Genomic DNA, 20,531 nt, shown 5'->3' on the forward strand with positions numbered 1-20,531 from the left:
CGTGGAGCCTTGTGATGTTTGTTCATTTATCTAAGACATTCTTCTTGGACTTATGAATATTTATCAGCCACAGAGTTCAATCCAGCATTATGAGAAGCGAGAGGCAGTGTCTTCTGGATGCAAAGGGCACTTTTCATTCTGCTGCTTCTCCACATACTCACTGGCAACTTGTCACGCTTGAATAAGCCATTCAACACAGAACTGCCATCTAATCCAAGTACCTGAAGTGCAAAAATGAGAGGAAGCCTAATGAAGCATGTGTTATCCGTTCAGCGGGAGATGCAGACCCTTTAGTGGAGCACAATTAAATAAGCACAGGAGAGGCTTATATTCATCATCCCCACTACCTTCTGCTTTGCAGACAGGAAACCTATGAGTTCAATTAATGCCTATATTGTAATATGGTACATGAAGTAATCAGTGAATTCAGGATATTCTCTCTCTCTCTCTTTCTTTCTTTTTCTCTCATACACACACAGGTTGTGTGTGTCTGTAATCAATAATTTATCACATATTAAACATTGTGTTCAGTCCTGGTAATGGATACTATTATCAATCAAAATGGCCCCACTATTTATAGGAAACAACAGCCTCTATCAGACATCAATAGGCAAGTCATTTTACAATGTCATTATGCAGACCATGATTGTGGAAGTTTCATGCACTGGAATTCAGTAAAAGGAAACTATTATGGTCCGGTGGAACCACAGACCCACCCACTCACACACCTTCATACCATACACATATACACCCATATACACACATGCACACATACGACAAATGCACATATACACACGTATACACTCATACAAGCACTCTCTCTCTCTCTCACACACACACACACACACACACACACTAGCTACTTTGTGATAAAGAAGTCTCTCTTGACAAAGAACTACATTGAATTTCTCAATCTTATGGGTGTATCTGTGGGGTGGCATGGGCTTGAAACTCTGTGGTTTAGTCACCAAAAGAAAGGAAGCAGAAATCATGGGAGGATTAGTAATAATTAGAGTCACCCTTTCCCCATTTCTCATTAATTCTTCAGGAATCAAGAAGTTCGAAAGCATGCTACTCATTCACACATTTATCATTTTAAACAATATTAGAATTTCGTTTCCACATATATGTATATATACACATATACATATAGCATCTTAGGTGTGGGCTACAAGATACATAGTAGTGAACACAGTTGAATAATCCTGCATTTCTGTAGCTTATAATTAACTAGTGATTAATAGTTAGCTGTTCATGCCACAACTTCTCCTACCACTTCTCCTTATTTAACTACTCAGGGTTCAGTTCCGTGTCTTTCATTGTGCTTAATTTATTGTCTCTTTAGCCTGATTTAGTTTAGGGCAATTCTCTGATCTTCCACTTTCTTAGTTCTGATTTTGAAATATACAGATCTATCAGTTCTAGCTTTTGGTGGGGAGATGTTATAGCAGAGATAATATGATCTTTCCAGAATACTGCAATAGGTAGACTGCTGTGGAATAATTCTTTTGTACACTGTAAAGATTTGTCACTCCAGTTGGTTTAATAAGAACTGACAGGCCTTTGCTCATCACTCCTCCTTTTCTGCAACTGGATTCCAGGAGTTCGACTCAGGGCTTAGCTGTGAATCTCTGCTTCTGCTTCAATCAGCTACTGGATGAAGGCTCTAGGATGGTATATAAGGTAGGCATCAATCTCATTATAGGGGAAGGGCAAGACCAGACTGGAGAAACCCACAGAAACATCTGACCTAAACAAGGGTGAGCTCATGGACCCCAGACAGATAGCTAGGAAACCAGTATAGGACCAACCCAGATCCCCTGAGCATGGGGACCTGGGCAGTCTATGGGATCTCTGGTAGTGGATCAGTATTTATCCCTAGTGTATGATTGGACTTTGGGAGTCCATTCCACATAAAGGGGCAGTCTCTCAGCCTAGACACAAGGGGGAGAGCCTAGGCCCTGCTCCAAATGAGTGACAGTTTTTGAAGATTCCCCCATGGAAGGCCTCACCTTCCCTGGGGAGCAGAAAGGGAATGGGATAGGGGGTTGGTGGGGGGCAGGGGAGGAGGGCAAAGAGAGGAAACTGGGATTGACATGTAAAACAAGCTTGTTTCTGATTTAAATTAAAAAAAGAGAAGAAAAAAAACTGACAGACCAAGTAGCCAGGCAGGAAGTATAGGCAGGACAACCAAACTAAAGATGCTGGGATTAAGAAGAGTGGAGTTAGAGAGATACCAGCAAATGCAGAAAAGCAGGACATGTAGAAAATGAAATTACATGCCATGATCCATATGGCAAGAGGTAATTTATGAGTTAATTTAAATGCAAGAGTTAGCTAGTAACAAGCCTGAGCTATTGGCAGCACATTTATTAATAAAGTTTCTGAGTATTTATTTGAGACCGCAACCAGGGAAAGGAAAATTCTGCCTACAGGAAACACATCACATTTTGAAATAATATATGTAGCTATAGCTTTCCACTTATATGTCTCTATTATTCTATATTTTTCCTGAGCTTTTTTCATCTCTACACTTTACATATGCATCTTACACATGCTTACCTGGTCTGAACATGTTTTCTAGATCCTAAAGCTAGAGACCCAACTGCTTACATGACAGGTCTCATTAGACTCACAAACACTCAATCCTGGATCTGCCACCATGAATTGCTCCTTCTACAGTGTGTCCTGTCTCAAAGATTGGCATCATACCCCATTCAGTTGGACAAGCTAAGATTTTAAAAGCAATCATTGATGTTTTATTTCTCTTTGACTCCCAAATCAATATCCAATCAAGTCTTCCCAGTTTCACCCACTGTATGTTCACAGACAGCATTTTTCAAGAAAAAAAAACTGGAATCGCTGCTTTCACCAAGTCTACTTGGCACAATCCACTAAGCAGCCTTCCAGAACCCAGGTTGCTCTTTTCCAGCTATCTTCCACATTTCAAACAGGTTGATTTTTAATTATCTTTTAGTTTTTGAGATTGGAGTATAATTACATCATCCCTTCTCACATATTTCCTTCCTCTAAGTCATCCCATATATCTATTCTTAATGTAATTTTGAGCAGGTCACATTTTAATTGCCTTACCTCAACCTTGCCTAAATTCTCTTATACACTTACATTGCTCTTAAAATAAAAATTAAAGTGCTGGTATAGAAAAGTGAGCAAAATAAAACCCAATCCTTGCCATGGTGGCCTTTTTGCTACGCTGAGGAAGACTGACATTACTGCAATAATCACAACAAATGACAAAAGTAAGTGCTCTGTGTGGTTAGATCACTGCCTGCCTCTCAGCTTTATCTCAAACTCCCAGCCTATTTCTGCCCTCTAAATACACTAGCTATCTTAACCCCCTATATTTGTACATATTGCTCCCTTTGATTGCTTAAATAAAGTTCTTGTACTCACTCAGCCAATCTATTCATCATTTGGATCACTGATTCTTGACATTTTCCATCTTAGTTGAGACATTCTGTAACATGCATTTGTAAAACACATTCCTTATATGCAGAATTACACATAATTTCTTGTGATTATTGGGAAGCTATTGATCTTCCCCAAACAGAGTACAGGCGCTGTAAAAGCAAGGATTTTATTCACCTTGCTAGTATAGAATCATAGCACCTGGCACAACACCAAGCATGTAGTAGTTGATCTGTAAGTATTTGTTGAATAGTTTAGTAATATAAACTCTACCGATCTGCATTATAATTAAATGACTCAATCATATATTATTATACATGAACTACAATTATCTGTTACTGATGAGTTTCTGCTTACAGACAACAATGTTCCTTTAGAACATAATGTTTCTGAGGTTGAAATATTTATTAGCTAATACTGCCACACAATGAAAAAAATTCCTCCTTATAATCATTTGGAAAAAGTTTACTGAAACATTCTGAACATATTATATTCATTGGAAGTCCTCAGGAAAAAATTCTCTTTGATTTTAAGAAATGGCTATCCCTTTAGTTCATAAAACCACTTTTAAATTATTAACAATAATGAATGATACAATGATGAAATTTTTCTGTCTACAATTATTTTGGGTAAGTCAACAGTGCTCCATTATCTCAATATGAATCAAAACCATTTCTACACCAACCATGCAACCTGATGGAATTAACCTACACAGATTCTCTCAACAAAGCATCCATCAAGCATATGACTTAACCTGATTATAATCTGCTTTCAACTAAACTGTATTTCTACTTGATTTGTGTAGATCTTCAGTTGTAATGTTACTACAATTGTTTGACTGTAATGAATTTTGCCATCTAAGATTAGGCTTGCTGGGAGGAGAGAAAAGAAATGCTGTTGCTTGCTGTCTTCAAGTTTTCAGGGCATTGACTATATTTGGAGGCAGTATTTGTCCTAACAGTGTGCTGAAATGAATATTTCATTTCTATCTCAAGCCACATTCATAGTCTTGTTAAAAATTAGTGTCAGTGGCTGGAAAGATGGATCAGCGGTTTAGAGCACTTGTTGCTCTTACAAAGGACCCCGGGTTTGATTCCCAGCTTAAAACCATCTGTAACTCCATCTCTAGGGGATTTGACACCCTCTTCTGATCTCTACAGGCACCTGGCATGCATATGCTACACAAACATGTTTGTGGGCAAAACACACAAACACATAAAATAAATAAATATAAAAATAGTTATTAGATCATTCTCAGTGAATCTGATTATCTTAGAATTTACAAAAACATGTTTGCTATTCGAAAATACTACAGCAAATTTTCACAAGTTGTATACCCCTAGGGCAGAATTAAGAGAAACTTTCAGATCTATGTACTCGATATTTATTCAGTTTTTGTATAATTTGAGTCTGAATGATGAATGTGTAGTGTTTAGCAAAAAGTTAATTAAAAAACCATCTTTAACTGGCCTAATGAGAATGTTTGTGGGGAATGTGAAGGCTAGAGTGAGAGCAGGTGAACATGAGAAGATCCTGAGAATTTCCAGGTCATCCCTGAGAGCAAGGCAGCATCCTCTGCACGCTGAGAATAGGGTGGAACAGTAAGGTACCTTTCAGGAACTCAGAGCTTCTGTGGCATATGTCATCTCAGACCTCCAAAGTCTGGAGTCCAAAACCTTTGGGGATATATAAATGCAATAACAACACTAGCGAGAACAGAGGAGGACTTAAAAAAAAAAGCTAAGAACTGGCTTCACAGATTGGCTGCTGGAGATGCTACATGCTGCTAAAGAGACACCTTCTGCGTACAGAAAGCTGGAAGCCAGGCAACAAGCACAGAGACCTTGGTGGTCCCATGAAGGGGCAGACCTCAAGTTCTGCAAAAGGCAAAGTCTGGGTTTCACCATCAAATCATCTAGATACAGTGTTGAGCTGAATCAGGTGGTATGACAGAGAAGGGTGTGCCACCCTCAAGGTGTACAGGTAATGTTGGTCTCTACTGGCAGCTACTCATAACACTGGACAAACAGCATGAACAACTGAGTAAAGGTTACTTCTGATGTTTCCCCCAGAGTCAAAGAGAGAATGAATGGGCTCAGTAAGACTGTTTGTGATTGACCTGTGTTTGCCTTCCTGGGCTCTCATCCTGCCGTCTCTAGTTCATTACTCTTTGGAATCTGTCCCACAAACTCTAACTTCCCCGATTCTGGCACATTCTCATCACTGTTTCCTTACTCAGGTAAGACCAATGTGCGTTTCCCTTTCGTTCTCTCTCTGTAAACCACCTCCAGATATAAGCTCACTCCCTTGTTTTTCTTTGTCTCTTTTCTAGGGGAGGGCAATAGTCTTACCATGCCTATTGGCTAATGTCTGAGAATTACTACTTTACAAAACGTTAAATTTTTTGCATTTGTTTATTGTGTGTGTGTTTGTGTGTTTGTATTCATGCATGTATACATACATATACATGCTATACCACACATGTCAGAAAGGACAACTTTCATTAATTGATTTTTCCCTATCTTCTATGTGGGGCCTGTGGATCACACTCAAGTCAGACTTGGCAGCAGAAGCTTTTAGCCCCTGATCTATCTGGCTAGCTCCCATTTCACGTACTTATGTGACATTTTCTAATTGTTTAAGATGAAAACATTTATCAGTTTTTTGTTAGTCAGTACAGCCAAAATCAAAATCTGCTATTGTTTTTCACAAATTAATCTAAAGCATGCTGTTGGATGAGAAGATGTATAATACAAAGACTGATATGATAAGATCCCATTCTTGATGAGGATTAAATGGAACCTGGAGCTTGTGACTCTTACACACTTAGAAGCATCTGTTAACAGCAAAGAGCATCCTAACACATCCTAACACAAACACACATCCCACCTGCCTTTCCCTTTCCTTTCTGCTAAGGCAGAAGTCAAGCTTCACTGGAAGTACTCCTCTCTGCATCTTTATGACAGAAGCTGACTGTGTCCAGATATGTTCCTGGATGCCACAGAACCCTTTCTACAGGTTCTGTATGAGCTTTGGCTAAGCATAGCAGGGTATGGTCTCCTGATGTTTCTTCTCAAACTTTGGCCCTAAACTGACTATGCCCAATAATATGCATTTTAATCCAAATGTGCCTTGGAATGTGTCCTTGATTAAAGTGATTTTCTATGCCACATATACAAGATCTGGAATAACCTACCCATAATTGTTTAGAGAGGGTACTAGTTTTCGAATAACTCTGGTCTTCTCCACAGCTGTTACCAGTAGTACCCCTGTCTATATTCTTTCATTTTCTAGTGTGCTTATTTGCTTAGCCCTTACCAAGAGAATGATAGGAAGGACCCACTGTATTCAGTGGCATACCTCTTTTGCCTTCATGTTCTGTGCTCAGCACCCCCGAAGACCTAAAGGCTCCAGTATACTGCTGTAGCCAGCTATTGTCAATAATAACATGTCACTATGACTTTCTTTCAAGTGCTGTGGAACTGGTGTTAGGATTACAGAACTCAGAACCCAACCTTATTCTCAAAGGGATATCAAGAAGGCAGATTTTGATGATGGGAAAGCCGGAAGATGGGAAAGGGTTGTGTATAACTAACTGACAGAAAACAAATGAATCGTGTTGTTGCTAGAACTGTAAAATCTAACCAGTGGCAAAAGTAACTCCCTTTGACTCCCTAGATAGGTAGGCAAAAAATATTCAATTCCTTTTGAAAAGGAATAATTATGTGGTAAGTGTGTACAAGAGAAGGAACTACACCTTGTTTTGGTTATATGTCTGTGCCAGACAAACTCGGGAGGCAGCAACAAAACAATGGAGCTGGAACCTGGATTTCTTGGAGCCAGGACCAAAGTCCATGAGTAATGGAAATTCCTCTCATCGGTGTCACCTTCACATTTACCAAACCCCGTCTCTGTCTTCTCCCTCATTTGTGCCTTTTTGGAATAAAATAAAAAGGTACTGAAGAATATATAAAGTAATTATTTAGCTATGAATAACTGCTGAGCAAATTGACAGCAGAAGGAAGTTGGATCTGTGTCCTCACTTCCAACTGAAGGTTTTTTACAGTTTAAGCAAAGGCAGTTTTGTGAAGGTTTTTTTTTTGTTTGTTTGTTTTTTGTTTTTGTTTTTTATGACAGCAGAACACTTTAAAGGCAGTGTTGGGGACTAAGCTTCGCCTTTTATTATTGTACACATATAATTATTTTTAATGTTTCAGAGTTTTTTGATTATGTAAATATCTTGGTCAAGAAAAATTTCTTTGTGGTGCTTTGATTCTTCCAGGCTTCATTTCATTATCATGAGTATTTAACCTAGGGAATCCACTCCCTAGCTTTCTAAGAACTATTAGATGGGCAAGAAGCCTGTGAGTCTAATAATAGTTCATTCTTTGAAACAGGAAGCAAAATTTTGCCAAGATTAAACAAGCCCAAACACCAAAGGTTCAAGGTCAGGTTGAAAAAGAAACCACAGATTTTGATTTGATCTAAACTTGGCAGGGTAATCCTCGCATGATTGTTTTTACTATTGAATGAAGGAGATAAATATTCACAGTTGAACAAAGAGAAGCAGGGAGACCAGTTTGAACTAGCAGGATGCTCAGGAATGGATTAAAAGCTCAGGTCTGTTAAGTGAACATGAACCTGAGGACCTGTGCTCATGTTGCATTCCCAATGCATCTGGAGAATCTTACCAGGAGGGTGACTGCCTTTGTAGAAGTCAGCTGAGCTTTCCGAAGCAAATGAACACCCCAAACATACAAATATGCCAAGTGCATAGTAATTTGCAGAAGGAATGTTCAAAACTGAGAAGTGAGGGGTCCACGAAAAAGTTTAGATGAAAAAAAGTCAATTTTGAATTACCATTTATGCCACGTAGTTAACGTGGCCAAAATTCCTTCATTTGCATATCAGAAATCTAAGGAAAGAAGAGTGTTATGTGTAAAATGTTTTCAAGTCACTAATACACACACACACTGATTTCTTTTTTGTGGGGGGTGGGGTTCAAGACAGTGTTTCTCTGTGTAACAGTCCTAGTTGTCCATCATTCCAGGCTGGCCTTGAACTCACAGAGACCCACCTACCTCTGCCTTCCTAGTGCTGGGATTAAAGGAGTACGCCACCAGCCAGCTCTTACACATCATTATTTGATACTGCACATCAGATTCCTGGTGTCAGGGAATGTCATTGAGCTATAGACTGGCTTTGCTTGGTCTGTATTCATTGTGTTTCCTGAAAGAACTTCCAGAAGCAGAGTCCAGAACGTTTCTTAAAACTTTTACTTGGAGGCTCTGAAGTACAATGCAGAATGTATGTATAAAACGTAAACACAATGAATTATTATTTCAAAAACCCACACAGCTATCACAGGGGCCGGGAACCAAGGTCATGTCAGTAATTCATAACCCTTGCCAGAGTCAATAATTATAAGCTCTATCTTCCAAGTGTAATGTGGCTTAAACAGACTTTACCTGAAGGTTTCTGACAAATGAGTATTTTTTAAAGCCAGGATTGGTGTTCTGTCATAGTAAGACTGTCCAGGAAGGAATATCACCTCCAACAGAAGTTCAGCCTTTTCTGTTGGTGCCTTGCATGATGTTCAGTTCCAAGATCCACCCAAAGGAGAACCCACTGCCTCTCTGGAGTTTGAATTTGTGTAGGAGTGGACCTGAGGTCCCGTGTCTAAAATCAGAAATCCCACTTTCCTCACAGGTGGTTTCTCATGTGTTAGACCTTTGGTAGGATGATGTCATGGCCAAATACAATTGTCAAAAAAGTGAACTATCTCTCTTTAATTTTACTAGGAATTAATGAATGAATGAGTGTGATTCCACTATGTCCTCCATCAACAGGTCCTTGGATACACATACCTTGAAAGCGAGGTGGTTGGAAATTCCAAACCAGATTCCTTTATCCTGGCTTGGTCACCTGAAAAACCACTACCCAGCTTCTCTGGTATAGGGAATTAAATGTGTTGTCTTTTTGGTTAAAGGGCTAAGTGAGACAAAGACACTTAAAGACACTGTAAAAATGCTATTTGGCAACAATCCCTCCTGAGGCAGCAAAGTTCTAAAAATCAAAATATATGCTTGGGTTTCATTCGCCCTAGCAGCTGCAAAGTGTTTAATGATCTGGCCACCGTGAGTGAGACACCGAATCCATTGCAGTCAGTTCTGAAAGATCCAGGGGGTCCTTCTGAGTGAACTGGGTTGCTTGATTTAACAAGGCTAAGCACTCTTCTGCAAAGTCAAACCTTGTGTTTTTGCTAAAGTACTTTGGAGTGTGCGGCCATTTTTCCTAACAGCCAACAAGTGATGCTCTCATGGAAAGCCTGATTCTCAGATCTTGGGCTTTGTCCCTTTGTATGACTCAAAGGTGAAGCCTGGAGCAAGCCTGCTTACTGCCTGCACAGCCTCGTTCTTTCCTTTTCCATTTTAAAGACTCACTGGCTCTTCATCCCTAACGTTGGCCTTGTGTGATTCCCTGGGCAGCTTCTGAACTCACTGGCTCTCTTAAGCACAAAGTCTTGAATCACTTCTCCCAGGACCTGCCCGGGCATTGATTGTCCCACTGAACGATCTGTTCTGGGCTCCAGTCAGACGTTGCCACAGATCGGTGTCTGGCCCTTGATATGTGGTCTCTTCCTGCATCCCCAGCCACCAGCTTTGTGCTTGGGGCTTTACATGAACACAACACAACTGGATGAGAAATCGTTGATTTTTTTGAGTCTTTGTTGATTCTGGAATCGAACCTCATACCCCTTGGTCATGCTTTGCAAGCCCTATAATTAAGTTGGACTCACGAACCTTTTAGCATAAATAAGATAATTGAGGTGGCAGAGTGTCTAATACTGGTTCCCAGGATTATTAAATTCTTGGTTATCTGTGTCTTCATCAGCAACAGTGGGCTGCAATAATCTTTAACATTGCTTTCAGTTCCCTACATCCTTGATTCATTGAATTCTGTGTTCTCATGAGAAAAAAGATGTTTATTGTTCTCTCTACTACTAAAAATTGTCACTTAAAATACATTTGTTTGTTTTTGTTTTGCCTTTTTTTTTTAACTAAATGGCTTATATTTACATTTTCACCACTTAACAAAATGCTTCTTACTGATGGGTATTTTGTAATTACAAAAGCAATCTCAGATGTGAAACGCCACCTGGTGGGCATGTTCTCAGGCAGGTCTTGGCCCTGCAAGAACAAGAGAGCTTTGTTCTCTGGCCAAGAAATCGCAGCATACCTATACTTTCTCCTTCCTATACTCAAATCTCAACTTTGAAATTGCCTTTGCTTTCTGTGAATCACATGAAAGTTTTACATGTTAAAAGAAAATATATTGATTTGGACCCTGTTTATTTGATATTTTTCTGCTTGTTTCACATTTACAATGTGGTAGGCACTATGGGGGCGGGGGAGGGGGGTATAACTCCAGAAAACTAAGACTGGGTGTTTTTAGTCTCTTATCAATTTGGTTAGAGAACAATCCTTGAGCATTCAAAGACACCTTGGCTAGACAGACAGACAGACAGACAGACAGACAGACAGACAGATAGACAGACAGACAACAAGGGATAGAAGAGCCTGCATGTCTTAGAGTAGAACATACAATACAGCCCAGCCTTTTCTGTAGTGCCTGGCACTGGCTCAGCAGTTTACAATTTGCCTTCTTTCAAAGGGAAACCGTTTAGAGGGTAATCTGTGGCCCTGCATTAGCAGAGTTATTTCAGTGTGAAGTGGAATCTTTGTCTGGATAATGTTTTCCCTAAGTTTAAGGAAATCTAAATGACCTCCACTTAAAAGGAACTAAAGCACATGATTATGCTGGCTTCTTTCTCCACCTCAGAGAGAAATATGCCTCTATGATGTCCACAAAGGTTCAAAGACGTTAGGAGAAGGTGGTCACGGTTAATTAATGAAGCATCAAGAGGATTGCTACCAGCCTCCAGCCCTGCTTATGATGCCTCCAAGGTACTTTATTTAATTTTCGCAGCAGAAACTCATTCATTTAACCAGAGCTAATGATTCTTTCCAGCAGCCCCAGGTCAGCCAGCTATTCATATTGTAATTGCATCACTGTCTCTCTGTATTTCAGCCCCTCACAAACACAGTTTTTCCCCCTTTTCATTAGTTTTTCTCTGCCCTAATTGCCATCAGTCAGCTTAGGACATTATGATATTTCAGTATCAGTTTCCTGTGTCCATCCACCTAGTGCAGAATATGTTTGCTTCTTTGCAGGTTTTCATTTGATTTTCCTCTTTCAGACACTTCTTAGGATGCCTCAAAAATTTTGAAATTTCTCTGAACCTGAAAAACAATTGTTTTATTGGGATATCCACTCTAGTTGAAATTGCCTTCCTTCCTCGATCTTGTCTTCCTTCTTCCTCATAGCTGGACTGTAAATACAACCTCTTTGAGTTCTGTAAACACAGGCATTTCTATATGGCCTTTTGCCCTAACTGAGACCCTCAAAATAGTGAATAAAAATTTCTTGCTCATATTCTTGTCTCTCTGTTCTCTAAAGGGTTTAATAAGCTGCCTCTTCTTATAGGTACCTTTTAAAAGAGGGCTTGGAGGCCAGGCCAAATAATATAAAGGAAAGGAAGACTCCAGGGGCAAATGGCACAAATTCTCAGTGGGGTTTAGGAGCACAAACAGGGAGACAGTACAGTTGGTGGAATAGTAGCTTGACTGAAATCATATCCACATATTCACCTCTAGAACCTCTTAATGTGACCTTATTGGGCGGGGAGCACTCACAAATATAACTGAGGCCTAAGACGTGGTCATCCTAGTTTACCTGGACAGGCACTAAATCCTAGGACAAGTGTGTTTATTAGAGATGCAGAGAAGGCATAGATGCAGAGGAGAAAACCCTGTGAAGATAGTGGAATATAATCAAATTCTGCAGCCACCAACCATGTAATTTCTGTGCTCATCTGAAACTAGACATGGCAGCAAGGGTTTCCCCTCCTCTAGAATATTTGAAAGGCAGGTGGCTCTATCAACACCTTGATTTCAGGACTTTAGACAACAGCTGTAAGAGAATACATTTTTAGTTGTTGAATACTACCGAGTTTGTGATACTTTATTATGATAAGTATAGCATTCCAACACACAAGCTGCTAGTCTATTTGGCTACTGTAACAAACGACTATAGATGGGGCAGTTTACAACAATGGGTTCATTTATCAGAGTCCCAGAGAACGGTGCTAGTCATTTTGATAAGGGCTTAGGTTCGTCCCTGCTTACAAGACGGCACCTTGCAGCTGTGTCCTTAAAAAGCATGGATGAAGAGCTACTGGAAGGGAAAATGGCCTGGCTGGTTCCTTCTAACCTTTGTTTCAGGACATTAATCACATTAGTGAGGGCAGATACCAAATATCCTAATCACTCCCAAGTGCCCTGTGTTAGTTAACACCATCATCTTCCCCATCATCTTCCCCATAGTCTTCCCCATCGTCTTCCCCATCGTCTGCCCCATCGTCTTCCCCATTGTCTTCCCATCGCCTTCCCCATTGTCTTCCCCATTGTCTTCCCATCGCCTTCCCCATTGTCTTCCCATTGTCTTCCCCATTGTCTTCCCATCGCCTTCCCCATTGTCTTCCCATTGTCTTCCCCATTGTCTTCCCATCGCCTTCCCCATTGTCTTCCCCATTGTCTTCCCCATTGTCTTCCCCATTGCCTTCCCCATTGTCTTCCCCATCGCCTTCCTCATTGTCTTCCCCATTGTCTTCCCCATCGCCTTCCTCATTGTCTTCCCATTGTCTTCCCCATTGTCTTCCCATTGTCTTCCCATCATCTTCCCCATTGTCTTCCCATCGCCTTCCCCATTGCCTTTCCCATCGCCTTCCCCATTGCCTTCCTCATTGTCTTCCCATTGTCTTCCCCATCGCCTTCCCCATTGTCTTCCCATTGTCTTCCCATCATCTTCCCCATTGTCTTCCCATCGCCTTCCCCATTGCCTTTCCCATCGCCTTCCCCATCGCCTTCCTCATTGTCTTCCCATTGTCTTCCCCATCGCCTTCCCCATCATCTTCACCATTGTCTTCCCTATCGCCTTCCCCATCACCTTCCACCATTGTCTTCCCATTGTCTTCTGCCATTACCTCCCACCATTTCCTGGCTTCTATCACTCTCTTCTTGCACTGCCTTGGGGGTTATATTTACACACATGAATTTTGAAAACATACTGATACCAGAAAACCTGGCAGACAAATAAAACCCTTTCAGGAGGGAGTCTGGGTCTACTTTCAACAATTCCTTCTTTACTTCAAGTGTAATTATGTAGAATTTTGAAAGGCAGCCTGATAGAAAAATAAACTTAATAATGTCTACGTAGAGTATGGTGACATGTTTGAAGTGATCTGAAAGCGATAACTGTTAAGGAGATGTAGCAGGTGTATTTATTTTTGCCCTTTCCCTAATTTAGCAACAATTCTAGGTACCACAGACATTTGCGAATCTGTTGCCTTCAAGCCAATGTCTGGCCAACTTCTTGAAACATTTGTTGCTTTTTGCACATGTAGCACAGTTGAGTAAACAGCATCGTAGATCTTAAAAATATCCCAACAGGTCCTTCTGAGTACTTTGATCTCCCGCAGTTTTACTTCATGACTTTGGAATCCTCAAAGCTGAGCTTAAACTGGAAGGCTAAAGGCAAGCATCCATTGCTGAAATTTGACTCTGAAATGGGTGATCCAAAGCATTTGTATCTTTCTCCTAAGTCGGACTCCTTATCAGATGGCAACTGTTTTTCCTTATTAGGCAGATTAGAAGAAATTTTGAAACTTAAATATGTAGTAAGCTTAATTCTTAAACAATACCGATCACACAATTGTTTGTTTAATGAATGAGATTTATTCACTTATGAGTCTATCTTTACGTAGTTCTTGGCTTGTGATAGGTACAATTCAAGTAAGCCTACTGAAGTGGAAAAGTTGAAGGTAGCTATGTGTTCAGGGCTATGAGTCCCTTATACAAAGGAAACAGCTGTAACTCTTTGAGAGTACTAACAAGTAAAACCAACCTGGACTTGAGCAAAGGGAGAGGGCCTGGGCTTCCCTTGAGGCTAGTGGTCTACATTATGATGGTAGTCACTACACTGCCGCATTCAGTTTTATCATGTAGAAACATGAGGCCAGTGTTGCTACTTGTCTCATAGTTTAAGGAAACCCAGAACACTTGAAATTTTAAAAGTTTTCAATGACAATATGTGTGCTGGGGGTGGCATGGGTGGTGATATTCACTCTGTGGTGATCAAACCAAGCTCATCTGCTTCCAGAGGGGTCCAGGTCCCACAGGACTAGATCTAGAGTCTTAGCATCTTTAATTTGCCTCTAATATCCTTGATTTTCTTTCCCATTCACCTTAGTTTCTTTCCCTCTTTAGAAATGGCACCTGCAGTGAAGGGATTCAGGGAGAATCCTGAAAGACCTAGTTCAGTTTTGAAGTGCACAGTCAAGCTTCCCCTGGACAAGCCAGAAGACAGACTGGGAGCTAGTGAACCTGACCACAGCAGCTCAGCACCATGAATCTTTGGCAGAAGATGTTTTGCCTCATGGGGTTTTCCAGTGGGCATCTAAGTTTCTGAAAACCAGATATGTGTTATAATACATAAGGTAAATGTTATCTGTTTCCTACATACCAACCTGATGTATTAGCCGTTACCATAATGGCACTTTTTGAATTAAGCATTTGAGAGGACAATAGGAAGCTTTTGTCCTGAGTATATTAAAATTTGTTTGCCATCAGTGGCATTCTCTTTCATCTGAGCATTATCATGGTGGAATGCAGAATATAGCAATTCATTTTTAGATTGGTTCTTTGCTATAACTAGAAGCTCTATCTTGATGTCAATGACCCATATTTCCAACTACGTAACTACCAGGTCTTTACTCCTACTTAACACACACTAATTTAGGCTGAATTTCTTTATCTGAAATTATTGAGAATTAACATTTGGAATTTTTTTCTTTTTTGGATTTTGGAATGCTTTTGCATACTTAATGAAATATAGTAGAGGTGGAACCCAAGTCTAGGTAGGAAATTCATTTATATTTGTTTTATACCTTGGACACATGGTTTAAAGGAAATTTTATATAATATTTTTAATTCCCCTGACTTTTGGCTGTCACCTTTCATGAGGTTAGGTATGGAACTTTCCACTTGTGGAACTATGTTTCATGTTTTAGAGAAATTCAGATTTTGGAGTTTCTGGTCCTGGATGTTCAACTTATAGTCTTGGTAAAGGGCAATGTATAAATAAACACATAAAAGCAAACAAAACTCTGCAGAGGTCAGATTGGGAACTCACATTGGTAAATTGAAATTATCCTTGTTCATTACCAATTTCACTACATTGACAGACAGACATACATACACACACATAATCTAGGATAAGAAAAACAGTGTTAAAGAAGAAATTATCCACATTAGGAATATTTAAACTAGGAAACTAAGATATATTTGAAATGAGGAATGCCTCTCTAATCCTGAGAACTGATTGCTAAATAGCAGCAAACTCTCATTGGTCTGTCCACACTATTTATTAATCCCAAGGGAGTTCCTGCTGTCCATCATGCTCTAATGGAACTTTCCTTTTGTTTCTACCAGTAAGAAAACGATCAGTTAGAGTAAGTTCAACTTGCCAAATGTTAAGAAAACACTGAAAAAGACAAGTTTGTGAGTTCATCTGCTGTATGCAAAGGGGATACTTTCCCCATCCTGACTCCTGCCCTGTTATCTTGTCCTTATTATTATAACATGACTAAGGGGTACGGAGAAGTTCATCATCTTGAACTGTTTCCAACCTGGGATGACCAAGAACACTAATGAAATATTTCCATTCCTCTTTAGTTCATTCTTATGAATTGGCTTTTAGAATCAAGTCATTTATGTACCCAGAGATACTGTGGGTTTTAAATTGTTATTTCATGAATATATTGATGAAACATTGATGTCATATCATGTAAAGGCTCTTGACCTTTACTCTTGAGTTTCCTTTTTCTTACCACCCTTTGCTGTTGGATTCCTTTGCCTTCCCTGAAGGTCTTCGGCATTCAGAAACTAATGTTGGAAGCTCCTGTGAGGGAAGTGCATTTACTTAGAGGCCTCTTATGCAGCGAGGATATTTTACTTAGTAGTTCCTCCTGCAGTCTGGACCTGTGTTAGTGAGATTTACTGCATCACCCTGGAGTGAAGGTCTGCTCTGCCTCAGGACACTGGCCCATTTGGGAGAGGCTATCCCGGGAGTTACAGTCTTCAGTGAACTGTTCCACTCCCCATGAAACTGGCCCACTTTCCACTCCCAATACCTCAACTGCACACCTGCCAGCTGTTTCACCAACTGTAGTGCAATTTTCTCATCTAAGTTGACTTTCATTTAAAGTGTAAAGATGGAAGGCAGACCTGGGGAAGTAAACACTAATTAGAACACACTCAGAACTGGGAAGCTCGTCTGACCTCTAAACCTTCCTGTAAGAGATAAGGGATAAGTAGTTCCCTTCAGAGTTTCAAGGGAAAATCTGACTTTTGGGCCTGGGCAATGGGCAGCTGGCTTTTCTTGTTTTTTCTTGCACTGATTCCATGAGGCCAAGAGATGTGCTCTTAACAGATGAAGCACCCACTGACATCAAAACAGATGAAAACTATAGCATACCATAGCATAGCATGTATTAGTCATCCACAAAGTGCCCAAGGCAAGCGAGTCTTTACAAACCAGCTTAATGAGAGAGCTGCTTGGTGAACCTCATCAGAGGACAAGTGGAATAAAGTAAAAAATATTTCTCAGTATTCCTTGTGTGCAGCTCATCTGTAATTGGGTTTCTACCAAGCTATTCAAACTGGATCAATAGTTTTCATTTATTAAGTTCTTATTATTGAACGTGCCCAGTGCCAAGTAACTTTATTGCCATAGTCCTCTCTGGTGCTGATTGAAGTGATGTAAAACCAACTAGCTGACCATGAAAAGAATGATCTTTCCTGCTTTGCTTTTCTCCAAGTTAACAGTTGAAAAATTGCAGTTTGTTTATTTCTAATCCACCATACATGAGTATTTAAGTGTAGCAAATATAAATAATGGACAGGGTATTTGGTGTTCATTGAAAGATGTGATATATTTGCAAACATAGCATATGTTTGCTCTTCCAGTCAATGATAATATGTTTATTGGTTTACCTGATAAATGTAACCGTTCACAATACAAAAGTGAGGACACAGAAGACATATATCTGACTCGGTGGGGGGGGGGGAAATGCAAGGGCCTACCTCTATTCTCTGTCCAGAAACAACAAAAAAATGGAGGAAATGTCTTGGAAACAGTTTAACATGTTTTTGAGGTTTTTTTTCATTGTTTGTTTATTGGATAGATTTTCTAATCTCATGTATCAAGAGAGTGGAAAAATGTTTCCATAAGAAGACTGAATGAATGTTCACGGCATTGTTATTTCTAATTAACAAACCAATGGAAACACTGAAAATGAGCATTAATAGTGAATGGATAAATACACCATGATATAACCCATGCAGGGGAATACTACCTAGCCCACCTATGCACCCAAAAACCAAATAAGGGAATGTTCTGTTGCTACAACAGCATAGATAAACTTAAGAAAAAAGAAAGGAAGGAAGAAAGGCAGAAAGCGAGGCAGCAGCAGTTCCACAAACAGAGTAAGTATGGATTCACCGACTAACATTCTAGAAAATATGCATTATATTTTTAGATACAGATAGTGGTGAAGGCAGGGGTGTGGGTGGGGAGAAGGCAGCAGACATGAAGACCTGGAGCATCTTTTGAAGATAATGTGCTCATAGCTGCTGTGTTGATGACAATATGAGTGCAAATATATATAACATGTACAAAGTAACGTATACTTTTTGCATTTGATAATTAGGGCATGCCATTTTAAATATTTTCTAAAATATTTGTAAATATTATTAGAAAATTTAATATTTTACATATCTTTTGTATTTATTTGTATGTGTCTGAATACATGCATGCATGTGCATGTGTGTCTTGTGTGTAGAGGCCAGAGAACCACTTTCTGGAGGTTGTTCTTTGTTTCTACTATGTAGATCCCTGGAATCAAAACTCCAGTAAGTGGAGTTCGGTGAACGCTGCCTTTACCCTCTGGATCATTTCAAAAGCTGTTATTTTAGTTCTATTCCAAGGTTAGAGTTCAATGGAATTGAGTATATCTTTTTGTGTGTGCAGACTTCATGGCCATCCATCTCTAGAGAATTTCAGGCTTATAAAAAGTTAATGTACTTGCTGTAGATAATGAACTATATGTGAATCTAACACCTGAGTAGATGATGATGATATATGCACTGTGGTACAACTGTCTTATAAAGAGGAAGCCACAAAGTGGTATTTCCCTCAGATTTAAAATATAAAAGTAAGTTCTTAGACTACTCTGATAACCCATTATTTATGAGAGCTGCTACTAGGTGCTTAGCCTAGGACAGAAACCTGAGTGTCATTAAATCCTTTGACTTTCAGCAGAGCTCTGTGTAGTGTATAACATGGTAACTTTTGCCTCACAGATCAGCCGATCCAAGATCCTTTTAGGGGGAAGGAGGAATCAAGTAAATATTTAAAGTATATTAAAGTATATTCACCCAGCAAGATGATGAAGTCAGAGTTTAAGCCTGGACAGCTAATTGAAGAAATCCAGGAATAATTTTCAAATGCCAGAAAACTAAGTTAACTAAGTTCTCTAAAGGGAAGTATCTCTGATGTAGATAAGCCTAGGTGTGTTTTTTTTCATCACTCACTTGACGGTAACATTCTCAGATGACCTCAAGACATTAAATGCTGCCCTAGAAGTTCAGTATACAAGACGAAAATAATGCCGGCAACCACCAGACCAACAACTTAGAGCTGGGTCCTTGCTTTTGTAGATTGCAGCCAGCAGTGGAAACTGTTCCTTGTAAGAGACACTAGTGGGAAGACTTAGGGCCTCAGAAGTGGGCCTAGGTGCCACTGATGAAAACTTCATCAAATATTACAAATTTAGCTCGGGTCTGGAAATTTGGAGTCCATTTATTTATTTTTCTAGCTGGGTAAAGGTGTGAAGCAAAGGAAAGCTCACAGACTAGAGAAACAATTTCTCTGGAGCAAGCAGAACGCTCCCAAGAAGCAGCATGTTTTGGAGCATAGAAATCCCCGCAACTTTTAGGTTGACTTGTTAAAAAGAAAAAGACTCACTATATTATATATGTGGGTTGAAAATGTCTACAATGTGAAAATTACTCACTGGGATAATATAATTTCCGGGAGTATTTAAACATAAAAACTTTTTTCTTTGTGGACTCGGCTAACAAAATCAGACACTCTTGAAGTTTCAGTGTGTGGCCCAGGATCCTGTGGGCTTGGCATCTCTGAATGTCTGAGTCTGGACTAGACTTTTCGTGGTAAGAAAATTTACATGCCAAAAGAGCACCTTGAAGTTCCCTTAATAGAGAGTGGAGGTTCAGAAACGTGCTTTGCAAGGTTCACACATGTGCAAACATGCCACAGGACTGCTTTTCTAGCTCTCCAACTCTTTACAAATGCAGAGAACTTCAAATACCAAACCTGGAACGCTGATTCCCCTTAAGGAGTCTCACTTCTACCGAGGCATTCACAAGGAGATTTAAGCCTCTAATTTTTATCCCCATATTTACAGGTTTCTTAGCTATCCCCTTAACCGATCCCTGGCTTCACCTTTATAGATCATTGATACAGTTTGTAAAGATTGCATTAACGTTGGAGAAAGTCCCACAGTCTGCTTTTGTTTGGCTTTGGTGTTAGAGGCCAGCGTTGCCTGAAGATTTTTGTTATGACTACCCCCGAGGCTGATAAGCGTCTGAGAACACGGGCAAAGTTCTTACACAAAGTCCTACTGTGCTTACTTCAAGACCACGTCTATCTGTGGGGACTGATTCCAAGGCTCGGGCTATCATGTTGGGTTACTTTGAAGCATACTGGGGCAGGGGGTGGAAAAAGTACCATTTGATTGAGTAAGAGTAACGGAACAAGACACCAGGATTTTTTAAACATTTGTACATATAATTGAATCGCATAGGAAGCAAATTATCAAAATCCAAACAAAATCTTCCCAG

At 39.8% G+C, this 20,531-nt stretch overlaps 1 long non-coding RNA gene across 1 annotated transcript; it reads left to right on the plus strand.

Moving 5' to 3' along the window:
• Window positions 1-1,360: 1,360 nt before the first annotated feature.
• Window positions 1,361-15,178, plus strand: LOC121133205. The gene is made up of 3 exons (XR_005869999.1): window positions 1,361-1,683; window positions 11,272-11,396; window positions 14,817-15,178. It is a non-coding gene; the product is annotated as an uncharacterized LOC121133205 (long non-coding RNA).
• Window positions 15,179-20,531: the final 5,353 nt, after the last annotated feature.

The sequence above is a fragment of the Mesocricetus auratus genome, unplaced genomic scaffold (assembly GCF_017639785.1).
Source record: "Mesocricetus auratus isolate SY011 unplaced genomic scaffold, BCM_Maur_2.0 Super-Scaffold_100020, whole genome shotgun sequence".
In the NCBI taxonomy this organism is placed as follows: Eukaryota; Metazoa; Chordata; class Mammalia; order Rodentia; family Cricetidae; genus Mesocricetus; species Mesocricetus auratus.